The sequence below is a fragment of the Ostrinia nubilalis genome, chromosome 22 (assembly GCF_963855985.1).
Source record: "Ostrinia nubilalis chromosome 22, ilOstNubi1.1, whole genome shotgun sequence".
NCBI classification, from domain to species: domain Eukaryota; kingdom Metazoa; phylum Arthropoda; class Insecta; order Lepidoptera; family Crambidae; genus Ostrinia; species Ostrinia nubilalis.
Genome location: NC_087109.1, coordinates 1,395,878 through 1,409,825, shown reverse-complemented (window position 1 = coordinate 1,409,825; position 13,948 = coordinate 1,395,878). Strand labels below are relative to the sequence as shown.

At 36.6% G+C, this 13,948-nt stretch overlaps 1 protein-coding gene across 1 annotated transcript in view; it reads left to right on the top strand.

Moving 5' to 3' along the window:
* Positions 1-506: 506 nt before the first annotated feature.
* The window catches only part of LOC135083012 (uncharacterized), an 89,034-nt gene continuing 75,592 nt past the window's right edge, over positions 507-13,948 (top strand). The window contains exon 1 of the mRNA XM_063977775.1: positions 507-787. The gene's annotated coding sequence lies outside the window, so the exon portion shown is untranslated. The remainder of the gene's footprint in view (positions 788-13,948) is intronic.

The following is a 13,948-nucleotide window of genomic DNA, read 5'->3' as shown; positions in this document are numbered from 1 at the left end:
AACTTAGTAGGTAAATATTACCTACTTGCAATAAATGTAGAGTTAGCAAACTCTATGCAAACACTCGGAAACGCAACAGGTGTGCTGATTTTGTAATCAATACACCTACACTCGTTAAAATGATAACAAAAAGTTTCTAAAAATCAAACCACTTTATTTTTTTATCATAGGTAAAATGGAATAAGTAATAAGTTTGGTGGCACCAGAAATAAATAATAAATTATTCCAGAAGATAAAATTAAGAAGTTGAATTATAATAATGTATTAAAGAGACTGTCCTTCCTTCTTTTTTGCTTAATTTCTATAGAGATCTAATCGAGATAATACAATAAACCTTTTCCACTACAGACCTTTTAAAAGATAAGATTCAATCGCCATTTCAATTGTTTGTCAAATGAACTCAAATGGCACATTAAATATTGGATTACAATAAAAAAACAAGTTGTTTTCCTTGCAAAGAAACGGCCTCCTACGAATTATTTGCACCAAAGGCTTCAACCACGTAACAGGCTCTCTCACTCCGCAATTTAACTCATTCAGTCGACCTCGAGTTCTTGAAGAGAACGGCCGCCTTGCCTTCCGCCATCTTGATCCATCTGTCAAACTGCGCGCCAATAATATTGTGTACTTTTTAAATTTCAATTTCGTGGCTCCGGCTCACAGTGTTTAAAGTTTTTTTTTGTGAACGACCAAGGAGTTTTTTAGTGTTTGTTCTGTTCCGTTGGTGATTTGTGTTGTGTTTTGATTTTAGTATCTGTTGCCGGCCGGAAAGGACAAATTTTCTAAGGTAAGTTTACTTTTGTTTAGTTTTTACTTAAAAGGTATTTTCGTCTTAATCTAAGACAAACCTAGACGTTCAGAAACAGTTTGAGAGTTTGGTGAGCCTTTCGCTGTGCGATTGCAGGTTTCATAAAAGCTCTAAACAAGTTAGAAAGGGAGAGTTAGTACACCAGACTAGATATAGTTAGAGTTAGAGGTTGATTGGTTGATAAATTGATGTAACAGTTAGTTCAATAATTAATAACTGCAATTTCGAAACGTGAAATTAATTAATTGAACGTTCATAAACAACAACTGAAATCTAATATTGAAGTTTCAACGTAATATCTTAAACGTTTTCATTTGAATTGTTTGCACGCGATATTTTATGGACTGTGAAGGTGTTGTACTTGAGTTACGTAACCACCAACATAAATTGTTTATGGTAATGATATGCATCTTTTAATGGCGTAGTCAGGTAATAACAATACTTACATTGTACAGGTGCAAAAGTAATTAATTTCAAGCGCAATATTTATTTTTACACCTACCTTTATTATGATAGTATTTTTTTTAAAATTTAAAACTTGAACGAAGTTTTAATACGTTGTTCTGCAGAAATTATTTTTACTTTTAGGCAAATACTAAACAGTAGGCTTATTACAAACGTTTTAATTATTAATTTACCTATTAAAAATCCTTAGTACCTCCTTATCTTCTAAAGAAAGCTAAATCAAAATCAATTCAGCCGTTTCATAGATTACCTGGAACAAACAGACAGATAAAAATGGTTTTAAAGAAACTACAGTTATTTCAAAAGCTTAAAGTAAATAGCTGTTTTAAAACACTTCTTCTTCTTGTCGTGTCGACAACAAACCTACACAGCATCAGCCCAAAACTACGTCACAAGATGGCGTTAAAACACTTTAATCCTTATTTGTAAGTTTTTTTATTTATGTAAGTTTTATTAAAGTTATTTTAATATCATAATAACGAATTACCAGCCAACTGTTCAATCTTCTAAGATTGTCAGTGATCTGCATCATTGTTCAAATGTCGCCACGTAATTTCCTGATTGCAACCTTTGGACGCTCGTAACTGAATGCCATGTAAAAGTCAAGAGGCTGTAATTATGATGAAGGTGCTCTACCTATTATGTAGAGAGTTAAGTCCGCGTGAAAAATATAATACACTAGCGGCCGCCCGCGACTTCGTACGCGTGGATCCCGTTTTATCCCCTTTAAATGTTAATTTCCTGAATTTTCTTTGCTATAAACCTCACGGAGCCCGAGACTTTTCCAACGAATGCAAAACCGTGGAAATCGGTTCGTGCGTTCTGGAGTTATAGCGTCAGGAAGGAAAACCCGACTTATTTTTATATAGTAGACTACATATTTATTTATTTATCCACACTTTGCGTTACATTTTAGCGTTTTGAAGTGCTTAAAAAAGCGGAGCATTCAATTGTAGAGCTTTAATCATATGGGGGGATCTTTTACATATGATTTATGTCCATCAGTAGGCTGCGTTTGGTTAAGATTTTGATTGAATTTTGTTTTCGGAACTAATAAAGACACTATTACTATATACTTTATACATACTAGTTTTCTCAGATAAGGATGTAAGTAGTTTCGTGAATAACTTTATAGTTATTGGTTTATTTTAATAGTTTAGCCTACAGACAAACAAAGTAATAAAAGGCAACTGTGAATTGAACTAACAGAAGTAAACAACTTTTAGTGAAGACAAAGTCTTCGTTCTACCACAGAATAATAATAAGTACTGTTCCACAGACATTGCGAACATTGTCATGCACTTTTCCTCAAGGTTAAACACACAAAAAATACACAACTTTGTGAATCTGTGTACAGAAACTGCGTCACCAGACAGGTTATTTAAAATAGTTATGTTCTTAGAAGGTCCTTAGTAGATAAATACGTTTCACTTAGCTTATTTTATTGCACTTACGAGACCATGTAATTCAAGATAAGAATAAAATTGAACCTTCGAATTCTCAAACAAGTTTGTATTATATCTTGTTACTTTCATGTTGTTTATTATGACGTCATTCTACTTAACGTCTGAATGATTGACCGAAAAGAAAAACGATTCTTACTTCTTTCGAAAAGAGTCTTATGCCCGTTTTCACCATCAATCCCTAATTGTTAAGTGACCCCTATGGTAACACATAAACAGGCATTTTGTTTTCATAGAGGTCACTTAAAAATTGGGCATTGATGGTGAAAACAGGCATTACTCGTAAATAAAGTCACAAAAGTAATTAATTTTCTATTAATAGATTGTAAAAACCGCATTTACACGATCTTCTACATTCGTTTAACCCTACCACTGCTTTGGGACAATAAATGGGCCAGTGCTAAAAAGCAATGCAATTTAGACGCATAACAATATGGTGGCTATAGAGTCATCAGGGTTTTTGCAATTGACTGGCCTTGTCCTTACCCACCTATACACAAATTTTGGAGGAAATTAAGGATTCCAATGCAACACCTCACTCGAAAATCCCAAGGTGAGCTGACTCAAGTAATCCTTGAGGCAAATTATTGTGCTGAAAATAAGTAATCTACTATATAAAAATAAGTCGGGTTTTCCTCCCTGACGCTATAACTCCAGAACGCACGAACCGATTTCCACGGTTTTGCATTCGTTGGAAAGGTCTCGGGCTCCGTGAGGTTTATAGCAAAGAAAATTCGGGAAAAGGGGGTAAAACGGGATCCACGCGTACGAAGTCGCGGGCGGCCGCTAGTTTTACATAAATTAAAACAGCTTTTTGGGAAACAGGCTATGCCTTAACTAGGTATGTGCTTAAACGAGTATGCAAGTGTTTTTTCATTAATTATATTTTAACTTGTGTCACAACAGGTAATTTTCATGCCAAAAAGTAATCCGTAACATGCGTCTTCGTCTTCAAGTTGTATGTCAACTATTATTACAGTTTAGCCCCCTTACTAATAAAACTTACACGCTCGTTGAAGTGTTTTAAAGTGACGTTTAGTATGGAAATGTCATTTTAAAACAGTGTTCAACAACTGTGTAACTTTTTATTAGTTAGGGAGTAGGTATTTAGCGATTTATTAGCGAAAGCATAACAAACTAGACTCCAAGCACCTTATTTAATTTCCATAATGCTTAAGGAAACTGCTATGAATACATGTAATTTGTTATTCATCCAGTTTTGGCTGTTTGTCATAATACCCACAGTCCCACACGCGTGGAGGCTTCGCGTGACGTCACCGCGCCCACGTGACGCCCCCGGCGCGGGCGCCGCAAAAACTGCCAATTAACACTGCCTGATGGGGCTTTATTTAGCCTTTTGTAATGTGCAACTGTGGATAAGATTATACAGGGTGTAATGGATAAATATGGATAAAAAAACATTTCTCTAAAATAACAGATAGGTGTGTAAAATAAATTAGCATTAAAAGTAAATTAATATACGAGAAAAACATAATCGACCTTCATTGATTGATGAAGATGATTGACAAGGGCTTTAAACCGTGATTCCAGCTACCTTTTTTAATCACCTTAGACTCCTTTTTGAGTCTTGACTTGATAAATTAGATCATGAAGTCGGACTCTACTCAATACGGGACGCTGATACTCTGTAGCCAGGATCTGCAGCTTGATCGCCAATAAAAACCCAAACAAAACAAGGCTAAGTTTGTCCCGGGAGAATGTTATTACCCACAACGATATTAATCGGAAAAAATGTATGAGTTTGAAGTCAAAGACCCTCCCTCCTGTGCAAAGCGGTGACATGTGAAAATTCCCAGTGGGGGCAGATTTTTCTGTTCGGTTTGGTTGGTGGTAGGACTTGTTCTAAGTCCGCCTGGCTAGCTACCACCATTTTACCTAAGTCTGTCGCCATAACAACAATGTTAACAGCATTGTTTTGTTCCGGCAGTTAGAGGTAAGATAGGCAGTTTCTCTGTGGTTGAGGATTCCGGGTGAAGCTCGCTTCCACCTTCGGCCTGATCATCACTTACCATCAGGTGAGATACAGGCCAAGAGCTTCCTCGTTGTGGATAAAAAAAAAATTCAAAAGTAAAATAAACCTTTGGGAAAAGATATTTTATTACACCAGTTTAATTTAGGTACTAAGTCTGACACTATCACTTGATTCATTATACGATGGAAAAAAGAAAAAGTACTGGCCTATTTTATTGGTTAAGGACTGTCTGTCCCGTTGAATCGCGTAGTGCTGGCCTAATTCGTTGATGTCTTTTATATAGCGATACAGAAAAGTGACGTTGTACAGTCTGTATAATCAAGCTTTGGCGTTTTATAATAGTATGTTTTTGCAATAAGTGCTATTTTGTATGATAAATTGTTGATAGTCTGATGTGTGTTCATTGTATGAAAAGTAAAAAAGTTTAAAAGGTCAATATGGCATACAACGAGTATTTGTAGGTTACAAATTATTATTTTTTATCGATTTTAATTTCGATAACTTTCATCATCGTGAATATCATAACAGAATTTATGCAACCGGTCCATTAAACTAATTTTCTTACGAGAACGTAACGAAGGAAGAAAAGAGACACTTGTTAAATATGCAATCCCTATCATGAGAATATTATTTATCCTGATTTAGAGTAGACTAAAAACATTGTATTTTTGTATCTTTAAATACTTAGAAGTAGAAAAGCAAATCTATTTAAAGGAAAAACTGACTGACTGACTGACATATCAACGCACAGCCTAAACGGCTAAACGTAGGCACTTGAAATTTGGAAGGGACGTAGCTTAGATACCGTAGAGGTGCACTAAGAAAGGAATTCCTGAAATTCCCACGGGAACGGGAATTAGCAGGAAAATCCTTTTGTATAAAAAATCTAAACCGCTTACGTTAGACGCTTGAAATTTAGCATGCAGGTACCTTAGTAAACTTAAAGCTTAGTTACAACAAGGTATTGCAAAATTCCCACGGGAACGGGAGTCAGCGGGAAAAAACATTTGTAGGAAAAAATCTAAACCGCGTAAGATAGATAAAGGAGGTAAAACGGGATCCACGCGTACGAAGTCGCGGGCGGCCGCTAGTGTATTTTAAAGTGCTAAAGATTTAGTTACTGTCAACTAAATTTTAACACTCACCAAGCTGTTGTCACTTGTTCGTTTCGCAGCTTCTCAAGTGGTGTCAAGTGAGTAATTATTGACACGTGTCATGCGCAAACGCAATTTCTGCAATATCTGCATCGATGCGCGAGTTTTAATGCCAATGTAGAGCTAAATAGGATCAGAAAGGACACAATTACAATTATTGATTAGGTTACATTCTGTCTGGGTGAAAATTTTCAAACGTACAATGTATTATGAAATCGTTAATGTAGTGTAGGCGCTAATTGGGATCTTGGAGGCAGGGAAAATAAATGAAATCTAATACATAAAGCTTTTCCGTATGAGTATTTGTTAAAGAATTTGTTAATCAGATCTCTCATAGCATTTTTATATTCATTAATTCCTAAATAACCGGCTTCCACAGAAATAGTACATACTACGAATTCATGGATTCCGCAGTCTCTAAGTCAAATACAATTCCTAGGCTCTATTTTTCCTTATTTATTAAATTGCTCGTCCTTTCTATTAAAATTATACACCTATGCAGTAAAACTTTTCAAATTCCCACTGTAAGTGGTCGGTTATTGTTTTAAATCTAAAAAACATGTAAAAGTAAACGGTGTGCATGTAGATTGTATCGAGTAATGTTCACACGCTATACTTACGGCTTAATTACTGCTTTATTACTTGCTTAAGTTTGTTAAAGACCCCAGTTAAGGCCTAGGTCATGCAGTAAGTTTTTAACCTAGTTCTAACTTAGTACTTAATGTGCTGTTATAAGGCAGTTTTCAAGGCCAAACAACTTTTGAAGAACTAAATGAATGACTAATCTCATGTTATTAATATTAATAAGATCGGATTATAGTTATTGGTCATTGAGAATTAATTAAAAGAGGACATTTATTACGTAACACTTTAAATAATTACATCGTTTCAGCCGAATGACGTACACTGCTGGACAAAGGCCTCCCCCAAGATTTCCACAAAGACAGGTCCTGCGCCTATTTTAGAAAGTGTATATTTCTTCAGCATAAAAAAGTAAGCAGACTTGTCCTACTAATTGAAAGAATTTTTGTTAACTTGGTGATTGAGAATATTTCTATATGACTTTATACAGGGTGTTAGGTAAATGGGTATATGAGCCGACACTAGCCCATGTTAACATGGTCATATAAATGGTATGGTGTAGTCAGAAAATTGATATCTTCATTTTAATTATTTTATTTTTCATACGAATCGGATTTAATCAAATTTATTTTGTATGAAAATTAAAAAAATTAAAATGATGATATCCAATTTCTGACTTCACCATACCATTTATATGCCCATGTTAACATGGGCTAGTGTCGGCTCATATACCCATTTACCTAACACCCTGTATAGCCAGCCAAAATACACAAATATAATTTGTCAGTAATATCACAGAATAATAATAAGTACTACGTAATATTGACAAGCTTAGAGCCATTATTTATACTCGCTTATCTTCCATCTTTCACGTCAACCGAAATTTGTGGCTTCCGAACAAAAAAGGTGCTTTTTTCGGTGAATCAAGTAGCATTTGGACAAAAAGTAACCTGCCGTGTCCAGTAGTCCGTGAAGTTCAAGGTAAATAGGTATCATTCAGGCTGAATGCCGTGATATTTTATTGAGTCGTCTAACTTGCTGTCTGCTTCCTGATTGTGCTTTATGGTATTTAACTAGTTTAGTGCATATGCATAATAGAAACTAACATGCAAATTATGAAAACATTTTTGCTGGTAGGTGGTGCCATTATGCACATAATATTAGTCACTAACTCATAATATTATTTAGATATCTAAAGAACGAACATAGAAGAGTACTTGAAAATGTTTCTAAGATGTGAAAATCGGTGCTTTGAATTCATGTAATATTAAATTTTAATGTAATAGTAAATTGTTGGTTACAAACAAACTCTTTTAACTAGCGCAGTTTGTTCTCGCTGGATAGGTGACCAGCCATTCCGATGCTAGGATGGCGCGTCACCTAAGAAAGTAGATTATTTTCTTTAAATCGAGGGTAGCAACTATCTAACGATTAGTAGCAACTAGTAGCAACTGGGAAGCAACGTTCAATATTTGTTTCGATGTAAAATATGGGTAGTGACCGTCCATTCTGACGCACACTTTTCATGTTCTGTAATTAATATGCTAAAAGGAGAAGAACCTACAGTACGGAGTACGGATAGCGATACAGCAATATACTATTGTCATCATAATAAGTGTAATAGATGATATTTTATCAAAAATATATTTGTATAGCCTGACGTGACATCGCTTACTTATCTCCTATCTCCAAAGGGTTTTTGCAGGTCGCAAATACTTATTTGATTATTTTGATTTAAAGAATAACTTACTGTCACGGCCTCCAGGATTTTTTTTCTAAACTGGAGGAATGTTTGACCCCAAACTTCGTATCGACAATCGAAGGTCAAAACTTCACCCAGTTTGTCACCATTTGTGTCGACATTGTAAATTTTTTGCAACTTACAAAAAGTCTACAAAACATCCTATTCGATATTCAGTCACTTTAACTTGCAAATTATGTTTTCAACATTTGGGTAACCGCCAACAACTGTTGTATAACGATTGCAAGTGATGAATTTACAACTATACGTTTTCCTGAATTTGGCAATCACGGTATCTAATAAATACATAGGTATATATTTACAGCTATGTATTTTCAGGCATTTTCACTTGACTACTTCTATCCCTTTTCGAACTTATTAAGTTCGGTATTTAAGGAGGCTAGGTCACAAAGTATCATAAACCATGAAAGTAAGTTTATATGCATTAAGCCATGTGGGATTAAAACACTTTTATTGTTTTATTATACATAGTAACCTCTTAGTTTGTTATCCAAAATACGAACTTAAGTAATCACAAGTTGGATTTAAGCTCGAGTTTGAAACGAGTTTCGCGATTAATTTATTAATACGGACAGAAGATAAGTAGGTAGGTATACTAATGCCCGTATTAACAAACGATGCTTGCTTATGTGAAGCAGTAAATCGAACGCACAGCGTTGAATAGAGCTCTGTGATTGGTTCGTGTGTCACCCTGTGCGTCCATGCGCACTGTGAAACCTCATAGTAATGTTTGTGAATACGGGTGTAATAGTCGCCACGCATAAATAAATACTGGTTGTAACTGAAAAACTTCATACTTCATTTGGTATGTTATAATGTCATGCACAGTCATTTTGTATGTACTACATTTATTGACTTTACTATTTATTAGTGTCGCGCCATAATAAAACTGCCATTTAATAAACTCAAGGATATCTCTCCAAGATACCAAGATTGAAGCATACCCTAATACGGCAGCACTTAGCTATTGAAATGCAAATTCCAAATTAAGCCCTCTCGGACATGTCACTACCAGCACCTGCGGAATCGGCGGCCTTGTCGTGTTGCAACATGTTCCACATTCGGCTTTTGCAACTTACAACGACATGTCTGGAAGTGGGTTCGCCATGTCAACTTGTTGGAGCTTGACGGGGAAAGGCTTAGCATGTTTGTTTTAACATAGTTTTCGCCTGCGGCTTAGTTCGCGTAGAGTTTGACATGTCGTTTCTAAATGTAGCCTGTCATTTTCTGAAACGAATGTCTCCAAAATTAATTTCGACTCAATACTGTCTACTCAATACTCAATGGGTATTAAAATACTCTAAGTAGTTACACTACCAATTAGTTTCACTTAATACCTGTTAAAATTTTAGAGACTACAGAAGTTACAGTAATTCAGGGGTGGCCAACCGGTCGATCGCGACCGACCGGTTGGCCACCCCTGAATTACTGTCGATCGCGAATATTAGTCCAGTCGATCGTGGCAAGGCAAAAAATACTATACATGATTGTGTACTAAACTATGCTGTCCTATTTAAGATTTCAAGAAGTATGTAAGTGTTAGATCGCCCAGGGTTTCGTTAGTAAACAGTAGATATTATGTCTTATCAAGTTGGCCACCCTTGCAGTATAGGATAGAGCCATAAAAATAACTCTTCTTACAAAAAAGCTTTTGTGCCTGACTCCAAAAACCTGCTTGCTATAACAATGAAATAGGCAGAGATGTAGTGGAAGAACATTAACCTCATTTTCGCGGTCGGGTGAAAATGAAACGTCATCAACACAAATACCACCTTACGCGTCGTGACGGGACAAACATTAGATGCACTGGCACATGAAACTAGGGTTCCGTAAACAAATATTTAAAATAAAAAAACAGAACTCTGAAGATTTTTTACTTTGCAAGTACGGAACGGAACTATTTCCATCTCTCCTTCCCACCGCTGCAACTCCTTTGTAGCCAGGACCTACAGTTTGTCCGCCAATAAAACCCAACCATTGAAGGCAATTTTTCTCCTGGGGAAAAGTTAGACTGTCATTGGGTCCGGAACGATAAGAAGAATGAAGAAAAAAGAAAGAAGCGATCAATGCATTTAAGTCTGATCGCCATCGCTGCACGCCGGCTGATCGCGTTGGTTTGACTGAAGTTCGAAATTAAGGATTGACTTCCCCCAATACAAAGTTGGTGACAGGTGACACCTACCTAATTTCGTTGCCTGCTTCTGTCTTTCCAGAACATTATAATCCGGGCCTTTTCAAGGCGAGAGTTAAAGCAGGCCTGTTCATCTCCGCGAGTTTACATCGAAAACAAAACACGCACGATGGCCCACCTACAGGATACTATTCGACAAGGCCTCACATACGAGCGAACATTGACTCACGCGTATTCTTGTGTATGACGGAAGAAAATAAAGAAAATGGTGTACTAAATACTGTGCAGTATTTAACTGCCTAAATAATAAAAACACAGAATGTACTTTTTTAAGTTGTCTCAAGACACTGAGAGGTAAATAAGTAGTTTATATTATTCATGATAAATATTCATGCTAAATCATGTATTTCCTCCGCCATTTTCCGCAATTTGGCACCTCACGTCACATCATTTTACCGAAGTCAGCCCTATAGCTTCGGCGCAGTGCCGATCACTGATGTTTGTCAACAAAATGGTGCTTGACTCTTGAGACAGGCTAAATTACACCATATTGTGAATGACATTGAGCATAATTATATTTTTTTAAATACCTTCGCGAAGTAAAACTTCTGTACGTAGTACTTATTATTATTCTGTGGTTAAAGCACTTACAGGGCCGATATTATGTTCCATCCTAGACAGCATCTCACTTAACAGGTGCGATTGCGGTCAAATACCTGTCTTGTTCTGCATAAAAAAACCTGTTACTTTAAGATTACACACCGAACCATTGTTCGACTCATCACGATTTTGTTATTACTACGGAACCCCGTTTGCGCAAGCCCGACTCGTTCTCAGCTTTTTTGTTTGCACACAAACAAACGATATCATGTGCGATTAAGCGATCGTCACGACAACTCGATTTGTCTACGCTTGTCGTGCGACACATGTTATGGTGTTTTGAAATTGGATCAATGGTAGGAATGCCATGTGAAAGGAAGTGAGATTTATGGGGTGATAATCGAATTTCGATTACTTTGGTTCTAAAGATTTTCTCATATGTGATAGACTCCGAGCAGAGCACACTTCATCACCCTTTGGATTCAGAACGTTCTTAATTAAATAATTATCCTAAATATGTCTATAAACACTCGTCATTGGCGAAACCAGTATGCTTCAAAAATGCATAATTGAAACCATTAAACAGAATAATGGTAATTGAGCCTCCTTATCAGCTTCATAGTCAAGGAACCACGTCTCCGTTCTGTGCGTCATCACCACTAGCAACACACACTGGTCAAAGACTGCGCCAGAAGGAGGGTTATGTTTTTAAGAGAAGGTGTTTCGTTGTGGAAATCTATTGAGGAGACCTCTGACCAGTAGTTCTAAGGACATTTAATTTTGGTTGAAACAAATGAACGAACGAATCGAATGAACAACCGAAAGCCGATCATTGACAGATCCTTTAGGAGATGATTATAACTTAATCAAAGAGTCTTGAATCCCTATAAGCTGATAGATGGTGAGGGACTCTATCTTCATAATATTCTTTTCCGATCAAGTCAGGCTTATAAATAGCATCGCATCGAAGTGCACTAAGGCCGCAAGCAGCGTGGGCGCAGCAAGGTGACACGCTGACGTCACACCTGCCCGTGCGTCGCTCGAGTGCGGAAACCAAGTTTATCCTTTTTTCGCGAAGGAAATAAATTAATATTTTTTATGACTTACTATTAAACTTTTTGTAGTTTGTTTGTTCGTTGAATGAGTTTGGTTAGATGCTATTTTGTGTGGCTTTTTTATCCTCTTCGGGACTATTCCCACCTCTCGTTCCTACCGCTGCAACTCCTGTGTAGCCAGGATCTATAGCTTGACCGCCAATAAAAACTCAACCAGTGAAGGTCAAGTTTGTCCCGGGATTCTTTATCCTCTTGGCTGCATCTTACCTGATGAAAAGTGATGATCAGGCTGAAGGTGGAATCGAGATTTTCCCGGAATTCTCAACCACAGAGGAACTGGCTATCTTACCTCCCACTGCCGGAACACAACAATGCTGTTAACATTGCAGTTTGGTGCAAATTGGAATACTGCCTGTCAAGTTCGGTATTTTGTAGAGTTAGACTAACGTCTATTGTGCCTACGAGTATACATGAGTGTAATGAGTTATATGACACTGTTAGAATAATAATAATATGATGTGGATATGAAAAGATCGCTTACCGCGTGACCTTGCGTTGGCATAAGAAAATTGAATCCTCCATCGGTGGTTTTCCTCAAACGAACGTTGGGAATGACGAAAGAAAACTATAATTAATTTATATGTAACCTTGCAACTTTATGCCTCTAATTAAGTATTTTTAACTAGCTAATGTGTAATGGATTTATAGAATGCTCGCGCTATTTTAATTGGAAGTATAAATACTGCAGTTTTCTTGACCCAAAAATGTGGAATTTATACCACTTAGGTACAATGCTCGGGTTACGGGTCTAGTAGGTTTTTTTTATGCGACAGGAGGCAAACGAGCAGTCGGATCACCTGATGGTAAGTGATTACCGTCGCCCATAGACACCCACAATCCCAGGGGCGTTACAGGTGCGTTGCCGGCATTTAAGGTGAAGATACGCTCTCTTCTTGAAAGCTTGCAAGTTCATGAATATTTAAGATCTAAATAATCCTTCCTAATATTACAAATGTGAATCTTAGTGAGGATGGATGGATTTCAAGCAAAAATTGGATTTTGATGAATCTTTATAGTATTATTGTTTATACATTAAAATAACATTCAACCTCTTATTATTATCTCAATTACTTACTTTACTATTCAACGACAAGTTCTACAACAAATATGGTAAACTACGTTAGTTACTATAGGTAGCGCCAAGGAAGTGACTCTATTCAACCATACATAGACCGATGTAATCAACATCTTATTATCAACAAGTACAGGCAGCACATCAAGCTACACCCAATGGCTTCTAATGCAGTTGTATTAAGTGTTATTTTGCCACAAAAGTATGTCATTCACTGTACAATAAATGGACTGGATTTATATGCAATTCAATTCTACACATGTCCGCGTGCCAGGCACCGATCGTTCTAATGCGCTTAGGCAGGACAATGCGATGCTGTAATGAAAATTATGTTTTAAACCTGTAACAATTAAGATATATTTTTGATATTTTCTGTCTAAATGCCATTGCAAAGGCGTCAATGGAAGTTAAGTAGCGAATGTTTTGTATCTGTTAGTGATTTTTGCTCTATTATTTTAAAAGAGGGAAAAGAAGAAAATTCCCGTGGATTCCCGAGGCGACTCAGGCATGCAGGGATAAATAAATGGACACCAGTCCTCCCCAACCCTCAATCAATCCGACCAGAGCGTAGAAAGTGTAGCGTAAATCCACTTTTTTCCTCACAGAAGCTCTACTACAGAGACTGATGATGCAATGCTCTCTAGGGGATACTGACTTAAAAGCTATTTTTCAATTTCTATCTCTTTCTTATGATAATTAATTTGCAGATATTTCATGTAGATCCATGTCTATTAAATGGTGCTAACCAAGACTACAAATTGCATACTAAATTAAGAAAGTTTCTAACCACAAAACAAACAAAG